The sequence below is a fragment of the Marmota monax genome, unplaced genomic scaffold, assembly GCF_021218885.2.
Source record: "Marmota monax isolate L192 unplaced genomic scaffold, Marmota_monax_Labrador192_F-V1.1 WCK01_AAM20220418_F8-fsc00001, whole genome shotgun sequence".
Lineage (NCBI taxonomy): Eukaryota > Metazoa > Chordata > Mammalia > Rodentia > Sciuridae > Marmota > Marmota monax.
In genome coordinates, this window is record NW_026693777.1 from 51,003,618 (window position 1) to 51,010,645 (window position 7,028).

At 34.1% G+C, this 7,028-nt stretch overlaps 1 protein-coding gene across 1 annotated transcript in view; it reads left to right on the forward strand.

The window, feature by feature from the left end:
- The window catches only part of Dtwd1 (DTW domain containing 1), an 83,570-nt gene extending 83,163 nt beyond the window's left edge, over positions 1 to 407 (forward strand). Inside the window, exon 6 of the transcript XR_006855440.2 lies at positions 100 to 407. The gene's annotated coding sequence lies outside the window, so the exon portion shown is untranslated. The remainder of the gene's footprint in view (positions 1 to 99) is intronic.
- Positions 408 to 7,028: the final 6,621 nt, after the last annotated feature.

Below are 7,028 nucleotides of genomic sequence, written 5' to 3' on the forward strand. Positions count from 1 at the left end.
GTAGGTTGTTTGCTTGACTGAAGAACAGCATCTTGTTTTTATAAATATTCTGAGGAGGTAAAAATAATGGCTTTTGTCATTTTTGTCTCATTTTTATAGGATACTTGAATTCTGTTGAAGACTAGCTGATGAAGTTGGGATTGTTCTGATTTATAAATGACCTTTGGATGAATCTGCAGTTGTTCCTGGAATTTATACCACAGGGATTCCCTTTTTTTCCTCCTTACTTAATTACTGAACATATCATACACAAATGTGATGGGAAGCTAGACAAACATTTAAATTATTTTCAAAAGTAAGCTTATGTTGGAAAATTTTTGAGCTGTGTTCATCTTGTGGGTTTCTTTTGTCTAATTCAAGCATTCTTTCGTAATTTAGCCATCCTGATAAATTATTACTCAAAAGCATTTCAGCTTATTGTGCTTTCTTCAGAGTACTGGTGGTAACCCAACAAACATTCAATCAAATGTTGCCTTTCACTTCAAGGTTTGGTAACCCAAATAGTGTTTAATGAAATGCTTCATGTAAAAGGTCACCCTCAAGATCCCAGTGCCTGGGAGGAGAAAATCTACCCCCATCTGCTGAAATGTCAGTTTCTAGGATCTAGTTTGACAATTATGTGTCCTTTGCTTTTATGGAACATTTCAGAGATATGCAGTGAAGAGAAGAAGCTGCTTCCCGCTTCTTCTAGGGATGTTTATCCCATTGGTGACCTGAATAACAAATACGGACAGGATGGCAATGGGAAAGTGACTTGCTTGATAGACTATCAGCAGGTCCTCCTAGTTGCCTCATCTACATTTGCCGCAGTCTGGCTGGGCACAAAATAACCGAGCCACCACACAGCCTTGTAGATTCAAACAGCAACTCTTTATTCCTGAACTGTCACTGGCACTCTACACGCACGTTCTGGGAAAATCCACACTCTCCACTGGGCTCTGCGTACCAAATACCCTCTGAATCCCGCGAGAACTCAACGGGAACTCAAGGAGCAGGCGCCTGAGGCAGCAGGATACGCCCTATTCCCAGCAGGATCCACCCTAAACCCAGATCCACCCTAAACCCGGATCCGCCCTGGTCCTTGAGCAGGGTCACCTTTCTCAAACATTCATGCAATGTCACTGCAAATGACCTGGGTCCAAGGCAAGCCCATTTCCACAATGGAGAGTCCTCCTTCTAAGCAACATTGGGTAGGCTGACAAGGAAATTGCCATGCTTCATTCCTACTTGGCTATGGCTCTCAGCATACATTACACTCAAAACACGTAGAAGTTGTTTTCTACAAAGGGCAGACTCTGCCCCAAATTTGACCCTACATCAGTTCCATAGTAGGTAATTATTGGAGAAATTTTCTTCTAAATACTACTGTTGTCATACCACTTATTTACTCAAAAACCTCCCATAGTGTAGTAGGCATAATAAGAGATGTCCGTGTTCTTATCCCTGTTACAGTTTGAATGTATCCTTTAAATGTTTGTGTTGGAAACTTAATGGCCAAATTAATATATTAATGGTATTTGGAGGTGGAGGATTTTGGAGGTAGTTAGTATTAGATGAGGTCATAAGGATAGTATACTCATCACGGCATTAATGACTTTCTAAGAATAGGAGGAGAGAGCCAAGTAGCATGCTTGTTCTCTCACTATGTGATAATCCCGTGCCATAATATATCAAGAAGACCCTCACCAGATGCCAAGCAGAGAGATTCTGGTGCCATACTCTTGAACTTCCTAGCTGCCAAAATGATGAACTAAAGAAATATCTGTTTTTTATAAATTACCCAACCTTGGGTATTTTTTTGTATAAACACAAAATGGGCTAGGACATCCCCAGAATCTGTGAATAAGTTGTTGCCTTATATTTCAAAAGTGCCTTTGTCAATTTGATTAAGGTAAAGGACATTGAGATGGGAAGATTATTGTGGATTATCTAGGTGGATGCTATAGAATCATAAAAGTCCTTAAAAACATAGAAAGCAGAGAACATATTCTGACTGTGGAGGCAGGCAAGAAAGAGAGAGAGAACATGATTCATAATGGAAGAAGGGTCAGATATGAGATGGGAGGGGGAGATGATTTGAAGCATGACAGGGATTCTTACTGCTTGACACTGCTTGTTGTCTAAGTCCTCCAAATCTACCATAATTATTCAGAACACCATGCCTTTGTTCACAGTGTTTTTTCTAGAACAAAGACAATTTCTACCCATAATATTTCTTCTACTTTTGCATTCCTTTACTAATTACTGCTTTAATATATTATATATCTACCATAGAAATTCTCAAACTTACTGGTCTATGAATTTGCTCACACTCTTAAATATTATTAAAGACCCTAAAGATCTTCTGTTTGTAATATTTACTAAAGATTAAAGCAAATACAATTTTAAATGATTGTTACTTTATTTTAAAATAATAATAATGTTGGAAACTAATGTTTTCCAAATGATCAATTTTTCATTCTACAAAATCATGCATGGGTAAAAATTGCAACCAAATGCAAGGGAAACCAATGAATTTTAATGTAACAAGGTATTAATTGAACCTTACTTAAATTTAAAATAAGTAGTATATTTTAATAGTGATAGCTACCATTTTTTCAAAACCAGAAAATTTAAGAAATATGGCATTGTCTTATTTTTTGGCAAATATTTTTGGTTTAATAGAAGAGAGTTGGATTCTTAATCTATTATATTTGAGTTGCAGTATTTGAAGAAAATCTGGCATCAAACAGGTCACAATTGAAAAGGGGAAATTATTTTCAAAGCTTTCCAGATAATTCTAGATAGTCTTCTTTAGTATTGTACCAAAACTCTGTAAATGCTAGTATCTGAAGTGTTAATTGCAATGTGGAATCTGAAATTATAATGACAAATCCAGTAATACATAGTTACCTTAAATTCATTTGGTTTCCCTTGCACTTAAGTGAGTTTTTACTTGTGCATGATTTTGTAGAGTACAGTTGGTCTTTCAGAAGATACTGGCTTATTGAGTTATGCAAATCTTAAATGTTGACATAATTTATTTCACAATATGAAAAAGAACTACATTTGTTAAAATCACCAGTCCCATCAGAAAAGTCCTTCTTTATTGAGAAGTATTCTAGTCATAGGGTGAACATAACATTTTCTTGAAAGCTTAAATTTGATTGCTGGCAACAAATATTACCAGGTGTTTTTCTTGAGTGGATAGGCTCACTTCATTTACTTTTTAAAATAGCTGCCACACAGGACATTTGAATGCCCAAACCAATTCAGTTTGTCAGTCATTATTTTATGAAAAAAGTGGATAGTCCAACTTCTAACTCAAACTGGAATGAGTAAAGTTGCCAACTTCTACTAATATCTTTGCCCTTGAACAAAGAGCTGAACACAGATTTTCTTAAAAGGTACTATCAAAGTTCCAAAGGTACTGGTTCAATGTATCTTTTCTTAGAGCAATTATATCCACAGGCATGTGCCAGCCTCAGGAAAAGTGGATTAAATTCCCTAGGAGACCCTGCTTAGCATAGCAAGATCACAGGGAGGCAGAGTTGAAGGCAAAAACACTCTGACCTTCCAATCTATTCTACCATCTCTTCTTCTAAGAGATGGAGATTAGAAGGTGAGAGGACAAAGGAGGAAGGATGGTTTTCCCATGAGATGTGATGAGTCCTAAGAACAAAAGGAAAATGAGATCTGGAGAAAAGTTCTAGCAGAACAAAATGTACTGAAGTTGTGGCTTTCCGCCACCACCCCCATCTTTCCTTATTCTGTGCTTTAACAACTCCTGACCCCAAGCAGAGATATGTAATCAATAGAAAAGAACTAAACATATAACATGGGCCAAAGAGAGGAAAGGGTTGAGAGGTGGGGGGAGGAGAAATGCGAAAAAAGAAAGACAAAGAGAGTTAATTAAAGAAAGGGATAAATGACTCAGAAAAGTTAGAATTTTAAAGAAATTCAAAACTTAAAAAAATACAAGATAACAAAAAGATTATAAAACTATGGATGCTGATAAGCAAATTGGTAGAGTAATTTAGAAAAGAAAAATATTACATAGAGTAAAATCATAATAAAATAGAAATGAAATCAATATAATTAAAAATGAATCCTAAAGTATGGAAAACAGTCTATGAATGGAAAAGAAAAATATTTAAAAATTATAAAGAGAACAATACTTATGTAAAATATATAGACATAGAGACTACTTCATGGACTTGAAGAATGGAGAGGCATTCAAAAACTATTAAAAGCAACTTTCCTGAAAAAAAGATTTGAATATGTAGATAGAAAAAATTAATTTCCAGTGTCAAAAAAAATTACTGTAAAAGATTACTGTGACACATCCTGGTGAAGTTACTGAATTTTAAAGATAAATAATATGAGCATCTCAGAAGAAAAATAGAGGGACATGAAAGGGTAGAAGTGGATTTTCCTCAAATTTGTTCACAGCATTGGTACTGGAACAATCTCTGCAAAAATAGTGGAACCATCTCTACAAAACTGAAGGTAAGTATGACCAAAGGATTTAATACCTAGGTAAGTTATTTTTCAAATGTAAAAAGCAACAGACATTCTCAAGCATGTAAAAATCCAGAGACTACAGCACACATAAATAGTTCTTTTTTTATTATTATTATTGGTTGTTCAAAATATTACAAAGCTCTTGACATATCATATTTCATACATTTGATTCAAGTGGGTTATGAACTCCCATTTTTACCCCGTATACAGATTGCAGAATCACATCAGTTACACATCCACATTTTTACATATTGCCATAAATAGTTCTTTTGAGGGAGAAAAAACCCACACACAAAAAAAAATCCTTAAAAATTAAATCAAGACATCCAAAATACGAATCAAAATTCAAAGTTTGGGGATGAGAAAATCTGTAGTTCAAAGAAACAATTGTGGCACATAGTAAAAGGTTTCAATATAAAATTAAGACTAAATGACCATGCAAACACCATTACAGAAAATAACTGTTAAAAATCTTTAAATGATAAAAAATAATAATTTTTTAAAATTCAGAAACTGGAAAGAAGGCAGACTGGAATAAGATTGAACTGTACTAATTTTCTCATCTCTTAGAGCAAGAGATCAATAGATGTTATGTAATATTAAAACTTGCTATTAAAATAATAATGACTTAAAAGTTGTTATGTTTTTCATTTTTTAAAGAAAGAACTTTGAAGTAATAATAGAGCTGTGGTAAAAAAATCATCAGGAAGTTCAGCAACTTCATTTTTCACTTCAGATTCCATTTCTTGGTTGGAGTCAATGGGAAAACAAATCCAATTTAAATTTATTATATTAAAGTTAGTTTCTAGACTATTTTTCCATTTGTGTAAAATTATTAGTACTATTCTATGTGCTATCTCTGTGCATGTGTGTCTAAGATGTCTAGAATGCACTTCACTAGATGCTTGGAATTTTATAGTGTGTGTTTTATAAAAATCATAAAATTATTATAATTTAGGAAAGGGCCTACAATGCTAATTTTAGGAGGGGTTGTGAGAATTAAATGATTTTACATAAGTAAGGGACACAATGTCTGATTTGTAGTAAGGATTTAACAAAGGTTGTTACTATTATTAGGAAGAAAAGAGAAAGAAGAAAGGAAGGAAAAAAATCTGTTTGTAACCAAATAGATTGTTCTGGTCCTTTGTATCTGGACTATTGACAGAGTTAAGCATTTCATCTCATTTTGGATGGGGAATTTGAGGTGATTTTCATGATGTCCGGTGAGATGGCCATATTCTAATTCATAATTCAATGTTAAATCTGTGTAGAATGATGTCCTTGATGAGGGGCACAGCCATGGCATGGTCACCACCATGGACAAGGTGAATCCCATTTAGTTCTTGAAGTCTGCATCTATTTGATATATTTCCTTCACAGAAAGACAGTGCATCTAATTACTTCTTGGTAGATCTATCAAAAAATCTATTGACTGCTAATATCTGTGGAGGCAAGAGAAAAACAAGTTACCACCACATCTCCAAAGCAAAAAAATAAAAGAAATCTGGAATAGGAGCATACTTGAGTTTCACCACAGAAGAACCTATCTGGAGGCAAATCCATGGTGTATAGGATTTTAATACTTTTTTCATCCAAGAAAGGATTGTGCGGATTAAGAAATGTTTCTTCTTCTCTTTGTGATTATAGAACTACACAAGAGCTGTCAGCAAAATGTTAGAAGAAATTCTCTTCCTGATTTTGTTTATGGTTTTACAAAGACTAATCACATTGACTAGGATAACTTTACCATTGGTGGTCATTCTTTCCTATTTTGCCATGTTTTAATTGGATACAGGAGAGTGATTCATATGACCATGCTTATATGACAGCTAAAGCAGAAAAATAGTACACAAGTACATGTGGTATAACTTGGCTGGAGAAATGTGTAAATACAAATATAAAATTACAATGAAAAATGAAATTTCCAGTGAGCAAACAATTCTGCATACCATGTGCAAGGCGAAGAATGCCGTACCCTGTCATATAGATAACTCAGATGAAGCACAAATACATGGACTTGAGCATTTGGCTAGTTCATATTTCAAAAATGTAACAGCTGAAAGAACATGACATTTGCATGAAACAACCCTATTCTAAGACCTGAACTGCCTTTTTAAATTAAGCCTGGATAAATTAGGCACTTAAAATCTATTAAAATGATAGTTCTTTCATTTATAAAAATTATAACAGCAACAAAGGCATCGCATACATATGGTCATTATAAAAACTGGTGGAATAGTATATGTGATCAAACTAGTATAGAGCAGAGTAGGGAAAATTCTCAATAATAATAAATGGCAGTTAGATATAGCCAATTAAGGGGAAAATCTACATTAAATATTTAGTTATAGAAAATAATTCTAGAAATATTTTTAACTAGTTGCAGAGATTAACTAGACAGGAGTCTTGAGTTCTAACCAAAGATCTTCCATCATCAACATGCTGTATGGCCTGGACAAACCATTTAATCACTTTTCACCTTAATTTTCTCAGTTTTACAGTAAGGAGCTCATTACCAACTGTTA